Here is a 27662-nt window from a genome sequence, read left to right as displayed (position 1 = left end):
TTTGGCACATATATACCAAACATGTGCTGGAAAAAAACCTGCTTTTGTAAAATATTTGAAGCCCCTGTTCATGTTAAGTATGTAACGATGCATATTCCCATATACTCTAAATAAATACTCGGGAAAGAGGATTACAAAAACAACGTAATGTTAATATGACCTGATAAACCGGTACAATTTTTTGCCATTATTTTTTTCAAATGAACTTTAAAAAAACACTTCGAACCATCTATATATTTTTTGTAGCAGGTTTGTTGAGTTATAATCAAGACCTTTAGGAGACCTGGGCAGGGGCCGGGGTGGGGAGGAAGTGGGGGGGAGTGGGAGGGAGCAAATAAATTGTTTTGCAATAAAAATTATTTTGCAATAACTAACCCTTACTCAGAAGTAAATGTGCTATTTCCTCAATAAAATATTAATAGGACTCAGTAAAGAGTGTTTCAGTGTAATTTTTTTAAACATTAAGAACCACCAGGTTTGGCATCTATTTTTACTTAGCTGTGATAGTAAACACAAGGGATCTTCTTTACTGGGCATGAAATTTCCTTGCCAGAAAGTAAATATTGAATGATAACGTAAGGAGCTATAAACACAATTACCTGAGAGATTTTCTAGGAAGTCGTTTTCCCGCCTAAGCCAAATGGATTGAGATGATTAAAAACTAACCTTCTTTCCAAATGGGACAAGGTGAGCATTTTCTCCTAAATCATTCTCCACAACTCTCTACAGCATTTGAAACCTTTCCTTCTCCTTAGAGGTTGAAGTTCAAAACTTTGCCAAACTTTTGTTGTTGTTGTCGTCACCTACGATACATGGAAAGCTCTACCTACAGTATCTGTAACATCTCTCTCAAGTGTCTCAACTCCCAAACCCCGATTTCTGTTTACGGGATCACCATTCCCACAGTTATTCAGGCTTGTAACCTTGGATGGTCTTTTTCTTCTTCCTCTTCATGGCCACATGTCAATCCCATCCAATCACTCCATCCTAATGAGACTACATTTGCGGTGTTTGTCACATATGCCCCCATCTCTCCGTCCCCACGGCCCTCTTCCTAATTGAGTCCCTAAATTCTTATTGCCGGAGCTGAGGCAATAGCTTCGTAACCACCCTCCATCCCACGCCCCAAAGCATCCTCGCCACCGCTACCAACTTCATTTTACGAAGGACTGTTTTAGTATCACACCCCTGCTCAGAGCCCTTCAGTGGCTCCCCAGGGCCCGTGGACTAAAGTGCTGACTCTCCCCTTGGCTTAGCAGGGGCCTGTCTGCAGTCCTCCTTCACACCCGTAGCCCTCACAGCTGCCTGCCGTGAAGCCAGGGCCAGGCCAGAACTCTCTCCGTGAGTCCAGATCCCAACCTTGATCTTCTCCTGCTACGTTCCTTCCGCTCACGTTTCCTCTCCCCTGACTCCCAGGTGCTTCACTGCTAAAGTCATTTCAGGTCCAACTCAGGTGCCACCTCTTCCCTGATGCTTTTCCAAATTCAAGCCACCACTGTCACCCTCCCTCCTGAGGGCGCAGCACAGGCTCTGAGCCACGCAGACGACAACCTTGCTTGGTTGTAATTCAGGTATTTTAGTACCAGATTCTTCAACAGGGTCAGTGGAGATTTTTGTCTACCTTGTGGGAAGAAATGGGAATGGAAACATTCAAAAGGAGTGAAATCTGAGGTGGAGAAATACCAAATGTATCTCCAGGGTGCTGTGTGGAGGAAAAACAGAGGGTCTTTTCTTGAGTAATCACCTTCAAACCTTTTTTTTTTTTCCCTTCAGGCAATCATTTTCTGTAAGGGCACTGAGGAACAGAGCCTCCAACTCTTGTAAAAGGCACCTTTTATCCTTAGGCGAGGGATCTCTCCTCATCTAATATTTTAGATAAAATGGAAGGTTCTGTTTGGGCTCTGAAAACATCACTGTTCCAAAGCTGCAGGATTTCTGATGAGAGAGTTCCTGGAGAAGTGTTCGGTAGGTAAAAAGAGCATCTTGTGGGCTTCCCTGGTGGCACAGTGGTTAAGAATCCACCTGCCAATGCAAGGGACACGGGTTCAAGCCCTGGTCCGGGAAGATCCCACATGTCGCAGAGCAACTAAGCCCGTGCGCCACAACGACTGAGCCCGTGTGCCACAACTACTGAGCCTGCGCTCTAGAGCCCATGCTCCAGAACAAGAGAAGCCACTGCAATGAGAAGCCCGCGCACCACAATGAAGAGTAGCCCCCGCTCACCACAACTAGAGAGAGCCCACAGCAATGAAGACCCAACGCAGCCAAATATAAATAAATAAATTAAATAATTTTTTTTTTAAAAAGAGCATCTTGTTCCAGGAGGGAACCAGTTACACGGCTACAAGATGGGGACCCGAAATGCCTGAAGACATCGTGGTCCTGTGCGTAGGAAGAACTGAAGGTCCAGCTGCTGCCTGGAGGGTAACACGTTCTGGAGAAAAGGACAAGGTGAGGAAAGAGTTTAAATAGGAAACATGTTTGAGAGATTGCTGTGGTCTGGGTGTGTCCCCTCAAAATTGACACGTGAAAATCCTAACCGCCCCAATGATGGTGGTATTAGTAGGTGGGCCCTTTGGGACGTGCTTAGGTCCTGAAGGTAGAGCCCTCAAAATGGGATTAGTGCCGTGTTAAAAGGGCTCCTGAGAGCTCCCTCGCCCCTTCCACCGTGTGAGGACACACCAGAAGGCCCAGCAGTGAACCAGGAAGTGGGCCCTTATGCCACCATGCTGGCACCTTGATCTCGGACCTCCCTTCCTCCAGAACTAATAATTGAGAACTGAGAAATAAATGTTGCTTATAAGCTCCCTAGGCTGTGGTATTTTGTTATAACAGCCTAAATGGACTAAGACAGAGTCTTACCCATTTTTGCCTAATGGCTTCAGGAAAGAATCATGTTCAGACTTAGAAAAAATTATAAAAGGGAAACTTCTATTTGTACCATTTATTAGGTTACAGAAACTCATTCTTCACATTGTTTTAAAATATCTCCTGGATATAGATACATGGAAGACCACAGTGGCAATGGTCATTGTTTGGGGGTAGTGGGATCGCTTTGTTTGTTTCTTTTTTTCTGGCTGTAGTTTTTCACGTTTTCATAACAAATAATGTTAGCCTCTAGGACAGTGGTTCTCAATTCTGGCTGCACCCTATAATCCCTCTGAAGCTTCTCTTTAAAATGCCTAGGCCCACCGTAGCAATCTGGTTAGTCTGTGGTAGGACCCAGCTGTCAGGATTTTTTAAAGCTCCTCTAGTGAATGAGGACCGTGCCCTTGGAGTCCTCCTCTTCCACAGCCCACCTCCTTTTACTCTATCCTAAGAAAGAAGATTGTTCAGATTTTTGGGACAGAGTCACAGAGTTTAAATGAGCCTATAAGGAGAAAATCTGCTCTCTTCTTTTTCCTCTGGCTGGCATGATGGGATTTTGCTCCACTGAAATGCAAATTCCCAGCTTATGTGTTCAATGGTGCAAGGCAAACAGGGTGCCTGGGTTCCAGGGCAGTGCCAGTAACCAGCCTGAGGGAAGCTTACCCTCCAAGGAGTCCAGCCCATTTCCCACTGTTCTGCATGGGTATTTGGAGCTAAAGCCCAACTAAAGAGAATTATTTTGCTACAACTTGATATGCCCATTATTGCCTGGGGTTAAATAAATCTCTCTTAGTAACCCAAGGAGGAAATGACGTAGCTGGGTCAACGGAGGATTCAGGAATTTGTGTCCTTAATCAAATACCATCTAGTATCACCCAGTGAAACCTTGACTTTCGACAAACATGTTTTATTTATGTAATAAAAAATAATTGTAAGATAAAACAAAACTATTTGGGGAATGATTAGCACTGCTCATTTCAGTGATCCAGCAAATAATCCAGGGGAAATCTGTCATTCCCTGGCTGTTGCTAGGACTGTAGTTCACTGGGCAGTTTTTCTGTGAGACAGACTTACTGAAGATGGCCCCGGGAAGAAAATGATAGGGGAGTAAAGGAAGTTTCTGTGATGTTGGTAGAATGTGTGCTAATGAACCAAAGAGCACGAAGGATGAGATACAAGGAGGGTAGGAGGGAATTCCCTGGCAGCCAGTGGTTAGGACACCATGCTTTCATTGCTGAAGGTGCAGGTTCAATCCCCAGTTGGGGAACTAAGATCCCGCAAGCTGCGAGGCACGGCCAAACAATAGAAAGAAACATAATAATTTACAGAAAAAAAAAGGAGGGTAGGAAAACGTGCTTTAGTCAAGAGATGATTAAGGTATGGAGGTGAAGTAAATATTGCACAGAACAGTCCAGGCTCTGAGCTGGCAAACAACTCAATAGACAGCGGAGCCCGTTGCTTAAATACTAAGCCCAAAATTGCCTACCACTGTTTCGATACCAAAGACCCAACCTACTATCACAAAATCTAGACAGTTATCTGAGGTTTCTGTTTGGCTAGAATTCTGAGAAGCCAAAAATAGCTGAATATGGCCCATCAGCCTGAAGTTGAGAATTTTCGTGGATTCCAAATGTCCAGTGAATACTTCTGACCTGTATGTGTCGTGCTTATATGACTTCTTTCATTTATATTTTTCAGGCCAACCTACTTTCCTCCACATAATTTCTCAGCAATCTTTTTGATTTTTTATGTTCAATAATAATAATAATGAAAATAATGTTACCATTTATTAGACATTAGTATAATATAGCACCATCTTAGGTACTTTACAGATATTCGTCTACTCTTAGGACTGCTGTGAAGTAGGTGTTATTATCTTCATTTTGAAGATGAAACCCAGAGAGGCTTAAATAACTTGTCTACAGTCAAAAGTTAGTAACATAGGGACTTCCCTAGTGGTCCAGTGGTTAAGACTCCACGCTGCCAATGCAGGGGGCCCAGGTTCGATCCCTGGTCGGGGAAGTAAGATCCCACATGCCACGGGGTGAGGCAAAAAATAAATATATAAAAGTCAGTAACATAATCAGACTTACATACCTCTAGTAAACAAATATTAATCCAACTTATTAATTGCAGCAGCCAGAGCAATTTCTTTGAATTAAATTAATGAATGCAATCTTCTCCATCATATTGGAATCATAATCTCCAGAAAACTGGAAAGAAACCCAAAGATTTCCCAATAAATCAAAAATGAATAGAGTATTAGCAAAATCATTTCAACTGGTTTTGAAAATTGAGACCCAAAGAGAAAAAATAACTTTCCCCAATGTCACGTACAAAATGATGTATGTCAGATGATATGCATATTTTAACCTTCCCAACAACCCAATGAGATACATATTAATATCCCCATTTTAGAGGCTCCAGAAGAGTTGAATAAACCTGTCCAAGGTCACAGAACTACTAAGCATGGGAGTTTGAATTCAAATCTACAATTACCTGACTCTAACGTTTGAGTTCTTAACTGCTGCACTGTAATGTCTCGCAAATAGTTAATTACAGAACAAATGTTCAAATCAGAGGAAAGATAAGTTTACTACAAAATTAGGGTTTTGTGTACGGAAAAAGTGAAACATTTAGGGAAAAACATTTCTCTTTTCTACACCCAGTCACACAAAGGAGCCCTGTGAGCTTGACGGGGTTATGCTATGAGGCTCGCCAAGGTCAACGGCCCCCAGGATACCCCCAAGATCAGATGAGTCAGAGAAATAAGGAAGGTGGAGGGGAAGAAACTCATTACTCAGTAGATTTCATTGTCGGCTTCCTAAAACTAAGATTCAAAGTTTAAAGTAGCAAACACGTTAAAAAGAGGAGGTCGAAACTTCAGGCCTCCAGGTAACTGCAAACTCTCCCCCCTCCACCCACATCTAGAAGTAAAAGAGGCAGGGAGGCTTAGAGATAACAAGGCTGGTGTCTGATATTGTTATTGTTGTTTGGCTGTTTTTCTTATTGTTTTTAAAACCCCGCATGTGATGAGGAAAGTAATGATTAACTATAGACAAAATAGAAAACATGGCTGTTCTTCATCGATTTCTATTTTAAAAACATAGCTTCTATCCCAAATGAGGTGCTGGTACAGTTTTTTGAAGATTACTGTGAATGCCCTTGAGAAGCATATATCAGAGGAAGCAGACTTTTTTGTCAACGCCTGAATGTCTGAATTCCAATAATGAACAATTTGGATGTGAATTCAAAGGGAGTTTATAATGTCAAGAGAAAATAGTTCTGCAGTAATGCAAGGGAGCCCTGAAAACCTGCTTCCCAAAGGATTTATCCCGCTTCTGATGCAAGGTTAAATGAGGAGTTGATGAAATTCTGACTTAGGATGCTGAAAAAAAAGTAAAATTCAGACTCTACAGTTCTCCCCATTTCCTTCTAAACTAAATTAGCTACTCTTTTCGGTGCAATGATTTCTTTTTTTTAGTTCTAGAATTTTTTTAAAAACCATAATTGTATATACTAAAAACAAAGACTATAGGCAGTACTCTGTTTGCCGTGCTAGTTTGGTGAATTTTATATCTTTTTATTTTCAGTCACTGCTCTGAAATTAGGCATTCCATCCAGCTTCACCAGATTGCAAATTCTCCACAATACAAGAGTAAAAAAATGGTAAAACTTGTCCCTGATTCAAAATCCTCTTTGAAAAGTGATATTAAGAATACTGAATCAGGGCTTCCCTGGTGGCGCAGTGGTTGAGAATCCGCCTGCCAATGCAGGGACCACGGGTTCGAGCCCTGGTCTGGGAGGATCCCACATGCCGCGGAGCAACTGGGCCCGTGAGCCACAGCTACCGAGCCTGCGCGTCTGGAGCCTGTGCTCCGCAACAAAGAGAGGCCGCGATAGTGAGAGGCCCACGCACCGCGATGAAGAGTGGCCCCCGCTCGCCGCAACTAGAGAAAGCCCTCGCACAGAAACGAAGACCCAACACAGCCAAAAAATAAATAAATAAATGTAGTCATTAAAAAAAAAAAAAAAATCTAGAAAAACAAAATAATATTTAAAAAAAAAAAAAAAAGAATACTGAATCATTTGGTAAGTAGAAACGAAATACAATTTCCATTGCCTGCAGAATATGATGTACCACCTGAAAATGAAAGTATAACTGACTTGACTCTTGGATTCACTTGAAAATGCTGCAGACAGCTTATTTCAATTCTCTGTTACCCATTTCAAGGCTAAATCAATGTAATATCTTGACTTTAATGCTAAGCACAGAAAAAAAAAAAAAGGACCTATTTATTTGGGTGTTTGGACAAAGGGACAGAGAGAAATTGCCCCACCCCTAATCTCCTCATACTGGTCTTCAAATGAGAGTTTCATGACCTGAGACTTCTTACTTGGTACAGATAGGAGTGAAAACACATAAGAAGTTATGGCTGTTTGTTCTCTCTTCTTGAGTTTGATCCTGACCAGGGAGACATAGTTTCTTGGCTTGTTATTTGGAGGAAGTCTTAGGGCCTAACTGGATCTCAAAGAATGTGGGCAAGTCAGATGTGCAAGAAAGAAGCCCCATCTCCTGGCTGCCCTTGTAAGTCTTCTTACAGTAAACTTCTCTTCCACAAAAACATTTGACATTCATAGTCACAAGCATTATTTTGGGGAGGATACTTTCTATTATATAATTGTAGCATCATACTACAAATTTCTCAGAACTATATGCACAAAATCTAGGAATGCATTTGCAGTGGTGACCTCATCAAGATTCATATTTTATTATTTCTAAAAATTATGCAGTGATTTCATGAACATGGCAATGATGCATTAGGCTTCTATTTCTTCCATGAATCCTATAGCTTGTGATATATTACTCTCTAGTTCAGTTCACCAAGATTTTGTAAAAATGTTTAAAGTATTAGCTCTGAATCAGATGGAGTTTTTATAAGTCAGAAAAAACTTAATTAACCTAAAGGATATATCAGTTAATTCTTTTGAATTTCCCTTGTAACTCATGTGTATTCTCCTTTTTCTATACACATTCATCATGCAGCTCCATATGCCAAAGAGATGGAAAAATATAGCAGGCAAGAATTTTTTTTTTAACATCTTTATTGGAGTATAATTGCTTTACAATGGTGTGTTAGTTTCTGCTTTATAACAAAGTGAATCATCTATACATATACATATATCCCCATATCTCCTCCCTCTTGCGTCTCCCTCCCATCCTCCCTATCCCACCCCTCTAGGTGGTCACAAAGCACCGAGCTGATCTCCCTGTGCTATGCAGCTGCTTCCCACTAGCTATTTTACATTTGGTGTTGTATGTATGTCCATGCCACTCTCTCACTACGTCCCAGCTTACCCTTTCTCCTCCCCGTGTCCTCAAGTCCATTCTCTACATCTGCATCTTTATTCCTGTCCTGCCCCTAGGTTCTTCAGAACCATTTTTTTTTTTTTAGATTCCATATATATATGTTAGCATACCGTATTTGTTTTTCTCTTTCTGACTTACTTCACTCTGTATGACAGACTCTAGGTCCATCCACCTCACTACAAATCATTCAATTTCACTTCTTTTTATGGCTGAGTAATATTTCATTGTATATATGTGCCACATCTTCTTTATCCATTCATCTGTCAATGGACACTTAGGTTGCTTCCATGTCCTGGATACTGTAAATAGAGCTGCAATGAACATTGTGGTACAAGACTCTTTTTGAATTATGGTTTTCTCAGGGTATATGCCCAGTAGTGGGATTGCTGGGTCGTTTGGTAGTTCTATTTTTAGTTTTTTAAGGAACCTCCATACTGTTCTCCATAGTGGCTGTATCAATTTACATTCCCACCAACAGTGCAAGAGGGTTCCCTTTTCTCCACACCCTCTCCAGCATTTTATTGTCTGTAGATTTTTTGATGATGGCCATTCTGACTGGTGTGAGGTGATACCTCGTTGTAGTTTTGATTTGCATTTCTCTAATTAGTGATGTTGAGCATCCTTTCATGTGTTTGTTGGCAATCTGTATATCTTCTTTGGAGGACTGTCTATTTAGGTCTTCTGCCCATTTATGGATTGGATTGTTTGTTTTTTTGATATTGAGCTGCATGAGCTGCTTGTAAATTTTGGAGATTAATCCTTTGCCACTTGCTTCATTTGCGAATATTTTCTCCCATTCTGAGGGTTGTCTTTTCGTCTTGTTTATGGTTTCCTTTGCTGTGCAAAAGCTTTGAAGTTTCATTAGGTCCCATTTGTTTATTTTTGTTTTTATTTCCATTTCTCTAGGAGGTGGGTCAAAAAGGATCTTGCTGTGATTTACGTCATGGAGTGTTCTGCCTATGTTTTCCTCTAAGAGTTTTATAGTGTCTGGCCTTACATTTAGGTCTTTAATCCATTTTGAGTTTATTTTTGTGTATGGTGTTAAGGAGTGTTCTAATTTCATTCTTTTACATGTAGCTGTCCAGTTTTCCCAGCACCGCTTATTGAAGAGGCTGTCTTTTCTCCATTGTATATTCTTGCCTCCTTGATCAAAAATAAGGTGACCATATAGCAGGCAAGAATTTTTAAAGTAATTTTATTCAACAATCTCATTTGGAAGGCAATTGAGAGGGGTGCAGAGAAACTCAGCCTCCAGGTTTCCTGACACCAGGTCTGCAGTTACGCACAAAGGGACTTACAGTATTCATAAAGATGGTGTCTTATGCAAAAAAAGAAAAAGAATAAGAAAAGAAAAGAAAGGCAGTGGCACAGACGATGTTCTGTATATCCTTGACAGAACTTAGGAACATCCTCTATTTGGGGAGGCTGAACTCCTCATTATGAATGCAGTTTGGGGAGGACTGAGACTACAGCCAATTATTAATACGCATCATAGCCAGACCAGGCTCTTTCACAGGTAAGCTGCCCAAGTTGTGATAATCTTCTATAACCTCACCTTTAACTATTTAACAAATATTTCATGAATACTCATTTGAAGGGACAGCAAATGACTAGCCTGACCAGTGGGCCCACATGTTTCCATCCAGCTCTGCAATATTTGAGACCACTTCCTGTACCAGGGACCAAAAATAGAGTTGGGATGTAACTTTACCCAGCCATCTAATAACTTCCCATCAGACCTTCTTCCATAGATTTGAGTCACATAAACAAATGTAATGGATATTTTTAAAATTTTCTGAGAATTTAAAAGACATGGAAAAGGAATGGGAGACAAAACAGATTAGGGATATAAATATAACAGAACAACTGATAGGCTTTGTCTTTGCTGATCTGATGTGAATAAATTACTTTCTTTTGTATCATATGGGCATGATATATTAATACAAGGGAAGCAAAGTCATAATTTACATATAAGAAGAGTGACATCAACATTATGGTGGCATAAGATGTCCTTCACCGCTGCCCCCATAACAACAGTTCAGCATCCATCCTTGAATAAAGGCACCTTTGAGGGAGTTGTGGGATCCAGCACCATATACCAAAGGACCCAGGAGAAATCTCACCCACCAGTGCCTCAGGCAATAGGTAGACAGACCTTGATCCTGACTGTGGATCCTGCAGTGGCCTGTAAACTGCTCCAGGCCTCTGGGCTGTGGTCCAGGAGCCCCTGGAAAACACTAACTTAGACAGTCACCCATGGATGGGAGGGCCTTTGTGGAAGTCCAGGTTTCCAGAGAAGAAATTCCAGCACACCACTGGAGCAAAAAAATAAGAGTTTGGATACATTAGAGTAGGAAGTTAGTAAAGATTGGAGGAGATGACTGCTACTTCAAATGTGAAGACAACAATGTAATATTCAAGGAACATGAAAAAGTCAAGCTAACATGACATCACCAAAGGATCACAATAATCCTCCTGTAACCAAACCCAAACATATGGAGATCTGCAATTTACTATATAAATAATTCAAAATAGCTGTTTTAAGGAAATTTAATAAGCTACAAATAAACACAGAAAAACAATTCAACAAAACAGGAAAACAATACACAAACACAATTAGAAGTTAAACAAAGAGAGAGAAATAATAGTAATTTTAAAAAGAACCAAATAGAAATTCTGGAGCTAAAGAATACAACGAATGAAATGAAAAATATAATGGAGAACACCAACAGCAGACTTGCTCAAGCAGAAGAAAGAACCTATTAGACTGAAGACAGGAACTTTTAAATTATCCAGTCAGAGGAGAACAAAGGAAACAGAATGAAAATGTGAAGAAAACCTTTGTGATCTAAGGGATACCATCAAAAGAACCAATTTGCGGGACTTCCCTGTTGGTCCAGTGGGTAAGACTCCGCGCTCCCAATGCAGGGGGCCAGGTTCGATCCCTGGTCAGGGAACTAGATCCCGCATGCATGCTGCAACTAAGAGTTTGCATGCCACAACTAAGAAGTCCGCATGCTGCAACTGAAGATCCCACATGCCTCAATTAAGACCCAGCGCAGCCAAAATAAATAAATAAATATTTAAAAAACAGAACCAATTTGCAAATTATTGGGGTTCCAGAGGAGAGGAGAGATATAAGGGGACAGAAAGTTTATTTAAAGAAATAATGGCTGAGAACTTCCAAAATCTGGGAAGAGATGGATATACAAGTTCATGAAGCTCATAGGTCACCAAACAAAATCAACTTAAAGCAATCCTCTCCAAGACACATTGTGATAAAACTTTCAAAAACCAAAGACATAGAGAGAATCTTAAAAGCAGCAAGAGAAGAAAAGCTTATACCTTGCAAAGGAACCCCCATAAAGCTATCAGCAGATTTCTCAGCAGAAATCTTACAGGCCAGGAGAGAGTGAGACGATATATTTATTCAAAGTGCTGAAAGAAAAAAAATTCCAGCCAGTTTTTACCCAGCAAAACTGTCCTTCAGAAATGAAGGTGAGATAATGACTTTCCCAGGCAAATAAAAGCTGAGGGAATTCATCACCACTAGACCTGCCTTATCAAAAATGCTGAGAGGAGTTCTTCAAGTGAAATGAAAGGATGCTAATCAGTAACATGAAAATATACCAAACATTGGTAAAGGTAAGTATATAGTCAAATTCAGAATACTTTAATACTGTAATATGGTGAAGTGTTAACCACTGAATGCTAATTAAAAGGTGAAGGGCAAGAGTATTAAAAATAACTATAGCTACAATAATTTGTTAATGTATACACAATATAAAAAGAGGTGAATTGTGACATCAAAAACATAAAAGGATGGCAATAAAAGGGTAGAGTTTTTGTATGCAAAATTAAGTTTCTGTTAGCATAAAATATAGTTATATCTATAAGATGTTTCAAATAAACCTCATAGTAAAAATAAAGCAAAAACCTATAGCAGATTCACAAAAGAAAAAGAGGGAATCAAAGCATACCACTATAGAAAATCATCAATTCGCAAAGGAAGGCAGCAAGAGAGAGAGAAAAGAATTACAAAACAGTCAGAAAATAATCAGTAAGTTAGCATTAGTAAGTCCTTACCTACCAATAATTACTCTAAATGTTAATGGATTAAATTCTCCAATCAGAAGTCTTAATATGGCTGAATGGATTAAAAAACACACAACCCAACTATAGGCTGCCTACAAGAGACTCATGTCAACTTTAAGGACTTACACAGTCTCAATATCAAGGGATGGAAAAAGATATTCCATGCAAATGGAAACCAAAAAAAAAAAAAAAAAAAAAAGCATAAATAGCTATACTTATAGCAAACAAAATAGACTTTAAGCCAAAAACAATAACAAGACACAAAGAAGGTCATTATATAATGATAAAGGGGCCAATTCATCAAGAAGAGATAATGGTCATAAATATATATGCACCCAACATTGGAGCACCTGAATATATTAAGCAAAGACTAACAGACCTGAGGGAGTAATAAACAACAACACAAAAATAGTAGGGGACTTCAATACCCCACTTTCAGTAATGGATAGATAATCCAAACAGAAAATCAACAAGGAAATATTAGACTTGTACCATATTTTAAAACAATTGGGGCTTCCCTGGTGGCGCAGTGGTTGAGAGTCTGCCTGCTAATGCGGGGGACACGGGTTCGAGCCCTGGTCTGGGAGGATCCCACGTGCCGTGGAGCAGCTGGGCCCATGAGCCACAATTACTGAGCCTGCGCGTCTGGAGCCTGTGCTCCGCAACAGGAGAGGCCGCGATAGTGGGAGACCCACGCTCCGCAATGAAGAGTGGCCCCCACTCGCCGCAACTAGAGAAGGCCCTCACACAGAAACGAAGACCCAACACAGCCAAAAATAAATAAATTAATTAATTAATAATTTAAAAAAAAAAAAACAATTGGACCTAACAGACATATACAGACCATTTCATCCAACGGCAGAGAGTACACATTCTCAGGTGCACAAGCAACATTCTTCAGGATAGATCATTTTATAGGTTACAAAACAAGTCTTAGCAAATTTAAGATTGAAATCATACCAAGTATCTTTTCTGACAACAATGGTATTAAACTAGAGTTCAACAATAGGAGGAAAGTTGAAAAATTCACAAATATGTGGAAATTAAACAACCCACTTGTACAACAAATGGGTCAAAGAAAAAAATCAAAAGGGAAATCAAAAAATATTTGGAAACAAATGAAAATGAATGCACAACGATGGAATGCTGCAAAAGCACATCTAAGAGAGAAGTTTATAGAGATTAATGCCTACTTTAAGAAAAAAAAGAAAGATCTCAAATAAACAAGCTAATTTTACACTTCAAGGAACTAGAAAAAGACAAAACTAAGCCCAAAATTAGCCTGTGGAAAGAAATAAAGATCAGAGCAGAAAGAAATTAAATAGACCAGAAAAACAATAGAAAATATCAATGAAACTGAGCTAGTTTTTTTTAAAGATAAACAAAATTAACAAACTTTTAGCTAAACTAAGAAAAAAAGAGACAAATAAATAACATCATAAATGAAAACGGACACACTACAAGAGATACCACAGCAATATAAAGGATCATAAAGACTACTAGGAACAATTATACACCAACAAGTTGGATAACCTAGAAGAAAATAAATAAATTTCTAGAAATAAACAACCTACCAAGACTGGATCATAAATAAATAGAAAATCTGAGCAGACCAATAACAAGTAAATAGATTGAATCAATAATCCATAAAGCCCTCCCCTCCAAAAACAAAACAAAACAAAACAAAAATTAAATGGGTCCACAGGTGAATTCTACCAAACATTTAAAGAAGAATTAACACCAATGCTTCTCAAACACTTTCAAAAACTTGAAGAGGAGGGGACACTCCCAAACTCACTTTCTGAGGCCAGCATTACCCTGATACCAAAGCTAGATGAGGACACTAGAAGAAAACTATAGACCAATATCCTGATGAATATAGATGAACCAATTCTCAACAAAATATTAGCAAATTCAACCAAATTTGAATTCAACAGCACATTGAAAAGATCATACACCATGACGAAGTGGGATTTACTGGGGATGCAAGTATTGTGCAACTTCGGCAAATCAATCAATGTGATGACATTAATAAAATTAAGGATAAAAATCATATGATCATCTCAATAGATGCATAAAAAGCATTTGACAAAATTCAACATCCATTCATGATTTAAAAAAACTTTCAACAAGTAGGTATAGAGGGAAATTACCTCATCATAATAAGGGCCACAAATGACAAGCCCACAGCTAACATCATACTCAACAATGAAAAGCTGAAAGTTTTTCCTCTAAGATCAGGAGCAAGACAAGGATACCCACTCTTACCACTTTTATTCAATGTGGTATTGGAAGTCCTATCCAGAGCAATTAGGCAAGAAAAAGAAATCATCCAAAGATTCATTCACACATGTCTGGTGTTGATGCTGGCCATTGGTCACAGGTTGAGAAGCATCCTAGGCTTCCTTACAAAACCAGCTCTGGGTTCTGAGGGTAAGATCATGGGGGGATGGGCAGAAGGAGCTGTCTCCTTTCTATGACGTAGCCTCAGAAGTCACATGGGACCCTTTCAGCCATACTCCATTGGGGCAGCTGGGACAATTTGTGACTGTCCCCACCCTCCCCTGACTCAAGAAGAGAGAATGCAACCTCCAGTAGCCCCATCTCTTGGTGGGAGGAGTGTCAGTCGTATTGTAAGAAGAGCAGTGGGATGGGATCGAATACATAAGAGCAGCCACCAACAGGAAATACAATTCCCCACAACCTTACATTCTGGTAAGGATTTTAGGATGAGCCCTGAATTTGGTCAACACCAGGAAACACATCTCCTCTTAGGACTCCATAGGCCATCAGAGAAGGGAAGGATCAGAGATCGTTTCTGACTAGGGATCAAGGCAGCCTTCAAAGAGGAAGCAGTATTTGAGTTTTATCCTGATTGGGCAGAATTTCAATTCATTTATTTGCTGTGCCTACTTGGTGTATGGAGAGTAGCATCCTAAGTGAAGAATGTAATAGAAAATTCTACTTCCAAAAGCACGTAGCTGACAGTGATCTCTAGAAAGGGGGTCAGGACTTCTTCAGTGGTGCCCTGCCTATTAGCACTCTTGCTTCTCTCCTTTCACTGTCCTATTCCGTCTCGTGTTGCTGGAGGCTTACAGTGCTGCAGAAATCGTGAATCATACTTTCCCGACTGCCCTTCAGTCTCTACTCCAACAGATAGCAGGACCCTGGAACACGTATCACTAGGGAATTTGGGGACCAAGCTAGAAACTGTTTTATATTACTAAGGAGAAAAAATTATAGAAAACACACTGAATGAAATGAAACAGTCCATTTGTAGACCATTGCGTTGCCATTTTTTTAATCTTCAAAGAGACCAAATTTCTTTGTGAATTCAAGTATTCGAAATATATAGAAGCAAATATTTTTATAATTTCTATTTTGTTTTATTTCACTCTTTCCTGTTCTTTATCTCTCCATCTCCATGTGATTCCAAAGGAAATAGAGATCACACGCTTTTACTTGTTGATAAGGAAATGCATGGAAAATTTAAATGAGATTTACAGTAATTAATAATTGGACCAAAGAAACTAGGACTGTCAAAGTCATGATTATGATTTTTTAAATCCCATCAATTATTCTGTCTCTGAGCAAGTGAAACGTTCAACGCACTAGGGCACTGCTTTTTTTTTTTTAATAGCTCCAGCTCTTACATTTTATTACAGAACTTATTAAAGTAGGATATGCCCCAGATTTATACATCAGCAGTTCAGCAAAGAAATGTTCACTGCTTTTAACCCCATACACATGTAAAATAACTGACTTTGGGAACTCATTGAAAATTCCAAGCCTCATCTCTGATAATGAAAAATTGACCATAATTCAACTGTGGTTTCTTTTAGCATATATATGATTAGCTTATAACTTTAGGCTTGCCTTAAAAGTAGATCATCAAATACCTTGTCAGTTAAGGACTTTGTACATTTTAGTTCTAATGGAGGATCAAGGCCTGGTTATTTAAAAACATAGTGATTTCAAGAGACTAAGAATTTCATAGGGTGAAGACATTAATTTTCTAGGTTGGAGAATATTTTTTAACACAGAAATAGAATGGCCTTAAACTGCCACTTCTCCCTTCTGAAGCTCTTTAGAACTGGATCAGAGACAAAGTTCAGATACAATGAAATTTAGATACACCAGCTCATCAGGTTTAAGCAGACTCAGAGACCTCACCACTGTGAGGAAAACCCTAGATAGTCGTTCTGTCATCTCCCCTCTGCTTAGAAGCAGTATTCTGTGATTCACATAAAGATTTAAAAGTATAGAATTATTTCTACGTGTGATCTAAGAAGTTGAAGGAAACCACATATGTATTCGTATGGTGATATCTAGGGTAAAACCACACTATCGAAGGAATATAAGAATCTACAATAAAACTAGTTGATAAGAATTTCAAATTATTAGAAGTGTGGGTTGAACCACCAATAGTGACAAGACCTACTTGATATCTCCATTCATGTGGAAAAAGGAAACTGGGGCATCTGAGTGCCCTGAGAACAGGAGAATTAAAAATCACCAAGAGCAACTCCCTAAGCCCAGCGGCAAAACAGTCAGGGGCTCTGCAAATTCTGATTCACAGGTGAGAGCAAGTGCACATAGGACATTTTCCAGGATAGACCATATATTAAGCCATAAACAAACCTCAACGTGTTTTAAAGGATTGAAATCATGCAGTGTTATTTCCTCTGATCACAATGGAGTGAAATAGGAAATTTAAAATGAAAAAAAATTTTTCAAACTCACAGATATTTGGAAAGTAAACAACATACTACTAAATAATCAATGGATCAAAGAAAAAATCAAAAGGGAAATTAGAAAATACTTTGAGAAGAATGAAAATGAAGACATACGTAGTACTACAACTTATGGAATGTAGCTAAAGGAATGCTTAGAGGGAAATTCATAGCTGCAAATGCCTACCTTAAAAGAAAAAGAAAGATTTTTAAATCCACAACCTAGCCTTTCACCTTAAGTCACTAGAGAAAGAAGAGAAAATTGAGCACAAAGCAAGCAGAAGATAGGAAATAATAAGAATTAGTGCTAAAAGTAATAAAATAGAGATTAGAAAAACAATAAAGAAAAATCAACAAAACCAAATGTTGGGGTTTTTTTTAAAAGATCAAAAAATTGCCAAAACTTTAGTTAGATTAATTAAGAAAAAAAGAAAGAAGACTCAAAGTATTAAAATCATAAAATGAAAGAGGGAACATTACTACAAATATTACATAAATAAAAAGAATTACTGTGTAAAGGAATACTATGAACAACTGTATGCCAACAAATTAGGTAACTTAGATGAAATGGATACATTCCAAGAAAAACGCAAACTATCAAAACTGACTCAAAAAAAATAGAAAATCTGAATAGACCTGTAGTAAGTAAAGAGATTGAATTAATCAAAAAGTAATCAAAAAAAAAACTTCCCACAATAAAAAGCTCAGGACTAGAAGCCTTCACTGATGACTTCTACCAAATGTTTGAAGAAGAATTAATACCAGTTCTTTACAATAACTTCCAAAACATAAAGGAGGGGAAAAGAAACACTTCCCAACTCATTTTTGCCTATCATACATCTGATAAGGGACTTGTTTCGAGAACACATAAGAACTCTTAGTATAACCGAAAGTGGGGTCCGGCTGCTCACCACTCAAAAGGCAATAAAGAGGCCAAGGTTGGTGGAAAGGAGAGTTTGCTTTCTTTTGGATGCTGGCAACTGGGGTGGGGAAGAGGAGGACTCCTGTCCAAAGGCCAACACCTTCCCGGCAACAACCAGGGGGCAAGAGCTTTTACAGGTGCAGGGAGGGGCTATGCGCAGAAACAGCACAGTCAGCTCTGACAGTCATCTTGAAATTGGTCACGTGGTGGTCTGATCGGCGTCATCTTGATTGTTTTAACTACAGTTAATTTTCGGTTCCAGGGTCGGTCTGTTCCCATTTACTTGAGGCCAGTTCTCAGAATTGTGGCAGCTCATGTCATGGCTACAGTCTGCTCATCATGCAGTTAACTTCTTCCACCTGATGGGGGTTTCAGTATCTACAAGACAGCTCACAGGATACGGCTCAGAATATTATCTATAGCCCTTGAGGAGCAACTAAAGGTCCTTGACTTTGCTTAATGACTAAACTGTTATTACTTGGTCTCCTTTGACTGTTTTCTTTTGTTTCTGCATTTTCTCACTTCTCTGATTAAATTTTATAGTAATGGCTCAAAGAGGGCGTGGTCAGCTCATGGACGTTCTTCTGATTGGTCAGTGATGAGGTAAGTGGGAGTCGGCATCATCAACCTTCTGGTTCCAACCTGTCTGGGGTCTCCGTGCTTGTGGGCAGCACACAGCTAACTTCTCCCACCTGGTGGGGGTCTCAGTACCTGCAAAACAGCTCAGAGATATTGTTGTGTATTTCTTGAGGGAGGACAGGGACCCTGCCCCAAGGCTGCACTATTGTTTCTTTTTTTTTTTCCTTTGAATTTATTTGTTTATTTATTTATTTATTTATTTTAGACATCTTTATTGGAGTATAATTGCTTTACAATGGTGTGTTAGTTTCTGCTTTATAACAAAGTAAATCAGTTATACATATACATATGTGCACTATTGTTTCTTTTGATTGTTCCTCCCTTGTCTGGCATCCCCTCCCTTCCCTAATTAGCAACTGTTTGAATCTGCTTGTCAGAACTCAGGGAAGGTCCTGGAGGCTGAACAAGCCTATTTCCTGTAATCAAGAAACAGGGGACACAGAAAGGCTTTTGTGCCCAGGAGCCCCCCCAGGGTCCTGCTCAGTATCAGTCAGAATTGAGGACCACCTTCCTTGGTGTAGGACTTCTAGCCTCCTCAGTTCTAGAATGGTTCTTAAACCACAGTGATACAGATTCCAGTTCTGTTCTCATGGCATTTCTTCTCTCTCCCAGGGCTAGACCACCTCCCTGTCCTCTGGGTCTTATGTCCCAAACCAGGCAGAATTCATACTTTCCTCTGTGACACATTTGCTTTCATATCCCCTCCCAGACATAAACGATCTGATAGGCTAGTCCCCGTGTATTGGTAGTGACAGCCAAATCTCACTGTGTTGCCTTCAGACTTACAGATCTTTAACAAAAGACTCCTGAAAACGCAAAACTTTCATTCTTAGGGATAAGTTCAAATCAGGGCAGTGCAGTCTTTACAGCAGGTTATGGAGCTTCCCCTCAGAATTCATCCTGAAGAATTGCTTACCTCATTTGTATGTAACTTTTGTCTCCTTAGACCAGCCCAATTTTCTGTTTAAAATCAAGCTGTCCCAACAGCAGTGACATGTAAACCACGGATTTATCCATCCATCTGTGATCCCAGCACCTCCCACTAGAAAGTCCCCGGCTCCAGTTATTTCTGGAAGGTTTTTTTATTGAGGAGGGAGGATGGCTCCTATCCTGTCTGCTATCACCCTGAACCTGTCATTTTTCTGTCACTCTGCTCCCATCCCCTTTTAGTGAGAACCACAGTCTGCTGCCCACCCCGCTGTTGAAGGCCTACCCACTGCCATAGATGCTGGAGTCACTTCCTGCCACTGGAATTGCACTCTGTGGACATTTTAATTGGTTCTAACCACCCCCCCCAAAAGTAATTAGTTCTGTGCTATTTCCTTATTTGTACTATATCTAGTTCCAAAGGAGTTAAAGTCCAGAAATTTGTACAATGAAACATGATAACAAGTAGGAACTGAGTTTATAGAAACTTAATAGTTGAAAGATAAAAATAAAGCCATAGATGAAATAGTGCATAACAGCATGTACACTTGCTTGAGCTGGCCTGAAAATTTGACTCTGAGCTCTCTAGCAATCACTACAAAAACGAAATCATAAGCAAAATCTATTTAACTTTCAGTATCTGAAATCTGAGCGTAATTTCTCCTGTGGTAGGTCTTTATAAAGAAGTTTCTCTTTAATTTAGTACCCTGTATCTTCACCAATATTCTTATAGTAAACACAAGAATATTCATAAGGCATTTATAATATTCCTTCAAGGTATATGCATGGTATGTCATATAAACTGAATTCAGCAAAGTAATTTCAATGTAGGAGAACAAAAACAATGTGGTTTAGGTTTCATGCAGAACCAAAAGTGAGAGTGAGACTTCCCTGCTGGCACAGTGGTTAAGAATCCGCCTGCCAATGCAGGGGACACGGGTTCGAGCCCTGGTCCGGGAAGATCCCACATGCCGTGGAGCAACTAAGCCCGTGCACCACAACTACTGAGCCCGCGCGCCACAGCTACTGAAGCCCACACACCTAGAGCCCGTGCTCCACAACGAAGAGTAGCCCCCTCTCGCCGCAACTAAAAGAAAGCCTGGGCGCAGCAACGAAGACCCAACACAGCCAAAAATAAATAAAATAAAATAAAATAGAAGTAAAAGTGAGAGTATCTAGAAAATGGGCTGCACGACTTTCAGGCACATGACCCTAAAGACTGCATCAGAGCACCCTGGGATCATAGGAACCCTCCTGCCAGTACCTAAAAGTGCAGGAGTTCCCTGTTGCCATTTAGAAGCCAACACGTGTATTTCTGTAGTAGGCTGAGAGAGGGGGAAGGTTATAAAAGCTGAGACACCTAAAAAAAGTCATATGCAGAGTAGGAAGGCACCAGTTCTGCAGTGAGGGTGCTAGGAGTACGGGGGGACACAGGCAAGATTTTCTACTCCAGTACACAGAAAAATGAGCGGCTGAGTCTCGAAGCTCTGTTATTTAGAACACGGAAGCAAGCATCTCTGTATGGAAAATTATTTACCAAAATCTCAGGAAAAAAAAAAAAACCTCATTGAAGCCCCTTTTGAGATCCAACTTTAAGTAGTATAACTACTCACCGAACCTCCCAAGATAGTTGGCTGAATTGGCCCTAACATGATTGACTGGATTGACCTGCTTTACGGGGCTGTTCACTATTGGCCAGCTGTAGGTTAGGGGAGTCTGTTAAAACTTACGAGTTTTTAGTTTCTGAAGTCCTTCTTTCTGGAAATACTTGTAAAGGAAGGTTTTCCAGATGTCAATTAAGGTCACTCTTTGTTCATTGAACTCAAAACATATGATCCACTTATAATAAAATGCTTGTATTTATTTTCAGGGACTCAGGATGTGAATTTTATTGAGTCCTTTCCAATTTAGATATGTTCAACTGAAAAGTAAGCATTTTACTTCTATCTAAACTTTTTAAAAAATGTAGACCCCTTCCAAACAGCCCCCCAAAAATCAGTACTTTTTTTAAAGAAGAATATTAACAATCAAATGTAAAATTTTCACCTTAGAAGTAATCATGGTAAATCCCACTAGACGGTGCTGGCCAGATATTGTGGTTTGACTCTAAGTTTAGGAAAATGAAAGAACAGACTATCTCCACAGGAGTAAGGGTTTCATTTATTCATTTACTTACAACAGCTTCAGCCAACAGGAATATGTTTCCCAAAACAATCGAGAACAAAGTCACCAAAAAATGGTCCAAAAACTACTGGAGACACAGTGACAAAATAGAAAATAGTATTGTTCCTAAGAAAAGGTGAATCACAGAGCTGTAAACATCAAATTAACAGTTTAATATAACATGTGTTTACAAGATGAAGCTATGCTGAAAATATGCATGAAATCGGGACAAGTCATCAACACTTGATATGTTATAAAGTCATTTTCGATCAAGACATTCAAACCCATAACTTCCCATTCACAGTGTAGGAGCCATCAGCCATCACTGCCAGAGTTCAGACTGATGTTTAAAACCCAAGACTCTAATACTTCCTTCTTTGATTCATCCCATGTTGAAGCAATAAATGTCGAGAGAGCAGAAGACCTTTCAACTAGATAGAACACTGTGTTAAAATGAGAATTAAGGGAATTTGATTCTGACATGACCCCATCAAATCCCAAACCTCAATTTGCTGATAGAGATCGGAGGATAAGCAAAAAGGTTGAATCTACACTTGTGTGCCAGTAAAAATTCCATTGCAAGTTTTACAGAGAGAACAACTGACATTTGGGAATGTATAGGGAACGTGGTTGAAATACCAAATAGAAGTCTGCAAGATGAAACTTATATTTCCAGCAACCAAAAAGCAGAGTAAAAACTCACTGTTAGGAAAACTTTGCTCCTATCAGCAGCATATCCCAGCCTGAGCTCTCATATTTGTTAAATGGGAATATACAATAAAAAATACCTGGAGCAGGCAAGGTCCTGACAGCCAAGGCCCATTGTTTTCATGTAGACCTTAGTCTTGGTGATTGTGCAAAGACAATCGTCAAACTTGGGTAACATGAATTTAAAAAGGATCATGAACTTTATGAATCACTCTGCAAACTAAACCATATTCCTGTTAATGGGTTATCAGGTCTTGGGTTTTTTTGTTGTTTTTTAATACATTTATTTATTTATTTATTTTTGGCTGTGCTGGGTCTTCATTGCTATGTGCAGGCTTTCTCTAGCTGAGGCAAGCGGGGGCTACTCTTCGTTGTGGTGCGCGGGCTTCTCATCACAGTGGCTTCTCTTGTTGTGGAGCACGGGCTCTAGGCGCGCGGGCTTCAGTAGTTGTGGCACTCAGGCTCAATAGTTGTGGCTTGCGGGCTCTAGAGTGCAGACTCAGTAGCTGTGGCGCACGGGCTTAGTTGCTCCGCGGCATGTGGGATCTTCCCGGACCAGGGATGGAACCTGTGTCCCCTGCATTGGCAGGCGGATTCTTAACCACTGCACCACCAGGGAAGTCCCAGGTCTTGTTTTTAAAATGTTTCAAGAGTGTTCTAAAAACTCTCCATTTTGGGCTTCCCTGGTGGCGCAGTGGTTGAGAATCTGCCTGCCAATGCAGGGGACACGGTTTCGAGCCCTGGTCTGGGAAGATCCCACATGCCGCGGAGCAACTGGGCCCGTGAGCCACGATTGCTGAGCCTGCGCGTCTGGAGCCTGTGCTCCGCAACAAGAGAGGCCGCGATAGTGAGAGGCCCGCGCACCGCAATGCAGAGTGGCCCCCGCTTGCCACAACTAGAGAAAGCCCTCGCACAGAAACGAAGACCCAACACAGCCATAAATAAATTAATTAATTAAAATAAAATTATCTTAAAAAAACTCTCCATTTCATAATACTGGTAACTTACAAGAAATACCAAGTTCACTTATATACAGATTGCTTTTGTGACTCCGTTGGGTCCTAAAATCCATGTCAGAGTTGAACAGATTTACAGGTGAAACCTTTCAGGATCTTGCGTAGTAGCCTGATTCCAAGTAATTCACCAAAAGAAAGAAACAGTTGACAGGGTCTATTGTGGAAATATTCACTTAACATCCAGCAAACTTTACAGCACAGCTATTATGTGTTAGGCCCTGGAGGTCTAACCTGCCCTCAGATGACTCAGGAGCTAGTTTGGAGACAGACATTGATCACATTCAGTGACAATTACAAGACAGTGTTACCTGCTTCTTGTAATCAACACAATCATGTCTGTCTCTTATGACCAAGTTTAGAGAACAAATGCAGTTAAATAGGAATGTCCTAGAAATGAAATACAGAAATAGACTTAACACAGTTTCCATAAATAAAACTGAGGACGTTAAGAGCAAAATGCTGAATCTGGAGTTTCCTAGGAAAAGGCTGAAAACCCATGCTTCAGCCCTTTGAACAACCCAATTACCAACCAAAATCATACGAGACTCAGAGACTGTGTTAAGGGCTTAGACCTGTGCTGTCCAATGTCGCTCGTGTCCAAAGTGCACTTGAAATGCCACAAATTGAACAAATTGGGGTGTAATTTAAATGTAAAATATATACTGATTTTAAAGACAATATGGGAGGAGGAATGTAAATTGTCTCATCAGTAATTTCTTTATGTTGATTACATGGTGAAGTGATAATATTTTGGATGATATTTTGGTTAAATAAAATGTATCATTCAAAATAATCTCACATGCTTCTTTTTATTTTCTAACGTGGTCACTAAAAAATGTATGAATTACATATATGGTTCACGTTATATTTTTATTAGACAGCACTGTCTTAGACTCTTAAGGCATTTTCCTTATTCTTCCTTACTCATAAATTTAAGGCATGGCTTAGACTCTTGAACTAGAGAAAACTGAGTTCAAATCCACATATTGGCTGTGTGACCTTCGGTGAGTTACCTAACCTCCCTAACCACTTGCTATATACCCAGGTACTGTTTTAATTAGTAAGGATCCATCACAGACTTGTTTTTAGGATGAAGTTCACCAAGGTGACTTGTTCAACACAAGTCCTCAAAATATTTTAGCAAATATTTTCAAAACCATCTCAGCTAGACAATGATCCTTTCTTTTACTTCACTGTTAGCCATCACTTCAAAGTGATGATCTAAATCAACCCAGGGTCTTTATATAAGAAGCAATGTTTTTCACTCCCACTTGGATTATTGTTTTCATCCTTCTCTATCTGATGAATTTCTGCACAGCCTTCAAGACCTAGCTCAGATACATCTCCTGGAACAACTTTCTTGACTTTCCTGTCCAATTAGCTTTCTCAACACAGCTCATCTGACATTCATTTAGCAAGTTTTTATTCGGCACCAACTATGTGCCAGAGAGTCAGAGAGGAAGGAAGGAAGGAAGGAAGGAAGAAATAGAGAGAGAGAAGAAAGGAAAGATAGGACACTGGAGACAAAGCCACAGCCCCAAACAGAACTTGACATCATGACACAATGATGTTGCCTTTGCTACAAAGGGCCAAAACTTTTAGTGAGAAGGCCTTGGATTCTTTTATTCACGGCAACATGGACTTGTTAGAAATCATGAGCTTTCCACCATTGCTAATCATCAGGGAAATGCAAATTAAAACCACAATGAGGGCTTCCCTGGTAGGGCAGTGGTTAAGAATCTGCCTGCCAATGCAGGGGACACGTGTTCGAGCCCTGGTCCGGGAAGATCCCACATGTCGTGGAGCAACTAAGCCCGTGCGCCACAACTACTGAGCCTGCGCTCTATAGCCCGCGAGCCACAACTACTGAGCCCGTGTGCCGCAACTACTGAAGCCCGCACGCCTAGAGCCGTGCTCTGCAACAAGAGAAGCCACCACAATGAGAAGCCTGTGCACTGCAAAAAAGACCCAACCCAGCCAAAAATAAATAAATAAATTTATACAAAAAAACCCACAATGAGATATCACCTCACACCTGTCAGAATGGCTATCATCAAAAAGAACACAAATAACAGATGCTGACAAGGACGTGGAGAAAAGAGAACCCTTGTACACTGTTGGTGGGAATGTAAATTGGTGGAGCCAAATACATTCCATAGTTTTCTGAGATACCTCCCAACTATGGAAAACAGTTCGGAGGTATCTCAGAAAACTAAAATTTGAACTACCATATGACCCAGCAGTTCTACTCCTGGATATATATCCCAAAAAAAAGCCAAAAACACTAACTCAGAAAGATACATACACTCCAACGTTCATAGCAGCATTATTTACAATTGCCAAGACATGGGAAACAACCTAAGTGTCCATCTACAGATGAATGGATAAAGAAGATGTGGTACATATATACCATGGAATACTACTCAGCCATAAAAAAGAATGAAAACTTTGCCATTTGCAGCAACATGGATAGACTTGGAGGGTATTATGCTAAAGAAATAAGTCAGACAGAGAAAGATAAATACTGTATGAGATCTCTTACATGTAGACTCTAAAAACTACAACAAACTATTGAGTATAACATAAAAGAAGCAGACTCACAGATGTAGAGAACAAACTAGTGGTTATGGGGGTGGGGGAGGGGCACTCTAGGGGTTGGGGAGTGGGAGGTACAAACTATTGGGTGTAAGACAGGCTCAAGGATGTATCATACAACATGGGGAACAGAGCCAATATTTTGTAATAACTTTAAGTGGAAAGCAAACTTTAAAAGTTGTATAAAAATTTTAAAAAGAAAGAAAGCAAGGAGCTTTCCAGCTGGGCACAGAGCATCTGGCACATCCCATAACCACCCAGCCACGTGCTGGAGTCCGTGTGGGTTAATAAAAACTACAAGTTCAGCACAGTTCATACCAGTGTCTTTCCTATGTTCTTTATCTTTCTGACCAAAAAAGATAAAGGATGTATATAATATTTAATTTAATTTAATATTTAAGTCTGATCTGCATTCTTATTCCCATTATAATTATTAAATCCAAGAAGAAGGCAGAGGAGAAGAAGAGGAAAAAAAGACAGAGTCATGGAAATCTCAGAGGTTAAAGGGTGAGTCATAGTTTGCTTTCTCCCCGAGTAGAAAGAGGACTGTAGTGGTTAACTGTTGTGTGGTTTGCATAGTGAAGAAGTTTACATTTTTACCGATTTCTTTTTATATTGAATTCCAGCCTAGTTTGTAATCTTCCGCAGTGGAATAATACGGCTTCCATTTGTTTCCGTTCCATTAATTGAAGCTATTTTTCTACTGTTATCTTATTCGAGTCATTAACACACTGATTTATTTTGTCTTGACAGCCTGGGGCAGTGGTACTAGGGTACAAATTTTTAAATCAAACAAATACATGGACCTTTTGAAAATGCATCACACTAGATTTCCTTCTTTTCAGATTCTCCAGAAGTCAGATAATAGTAATTCTGGGGACCTTACACTCTTGGCCAAAAAAAAAAAAAAAACAAAAGATTTTTTTTTCTTGCCTATTAAAAGGAGAGTTTATTTGTATATTTTTTTTAACTTTTTATTTTATATTGGAGTATAGGTGATTAACAATGTTGTGTTAGTTTCAGGTGTACAAAAAAGACTTTATAGCCAACGATGATCTACATTAAACTATCCACCAGTTAAAGACCATTCTCCTCAGTCAGCTAATTTTTCTCGGGACACCTCCAACGAGATGGATGTGTACCTGCTCATATTTCAGCCAATGAGATAGGCTAAAAAATGTGACCCTGAAAATACGTCGACCAGATTCTCTGCCATCAGATCACAAGGGGAGAGTGCTGTCTTGTTCATAAAATGCTGAGATCTTTGCTGAGACTAAGCTGCTGAACCCACCAGACTTTAGGATCAGAAAATCCACTGTGCACAACAAATCTTAAACTCACAATGGTCCTAATTGAGGACCAGTGAGTTAAATTGAGTATTTGGAGGCCAATTCTTTTTTTTTTTTAAATAAAGAACATCTGTTCAGAGTGATCCTGCCAACAGGAACTTACTTGTTGTGCGGTCTCCCTTTCACAACCGCCCAAGTAAACTGGCCAAAGCCCTGTCATCCTTTCCTGAACCTCACTGGGGACACCGGCGTGAATCAAGTGTCAGTCTGAATTACACGATCATTTATAAAGAGCACTTCCTTAATTACCATCAAGAATTTACAAAAACTAGTAAT

The 27662-nt window shown here is 39.6% G+C and overlaps 1 protein-coding gene across 1 annotated transcript in view; it reads right to left on the bottom strand.

Moving 5' to 3' along the window:
- Window positions 1-7042: 7042 nt before the first annotated feature.
- The window catches only part of LOC309615286 (uncharacterized protein), a 93036-nt gene continuing 72416 nt past the window's right edge, over window positions 7043-27662 (bottom strand). Inside the window, exon 8 of the transcript XR_014236695.1 lies at window positions 7043-10554. The gene's annotated coding sequence lies outside the window, so the exon portion shown is untranslated. The remainder of the gene's footprint in view (window positions 10555-27662) is intronic.

This window comes from Balaenoptera borealis (genome assembly GCF_965194805.1).
Source record: "Balaenoptera borealis genome assembly, chromosome: 17".
Taxonomy (NCBI): Eukaryota; Metazoa; Chordata; class Mammalia; order Artiodactyla; family Balaenopteridae; genus Balaenoptera; species Balaenoptera borealis.
This window is presented reverse-complemented; position numbering and strand designations above follow the sequence as displayed.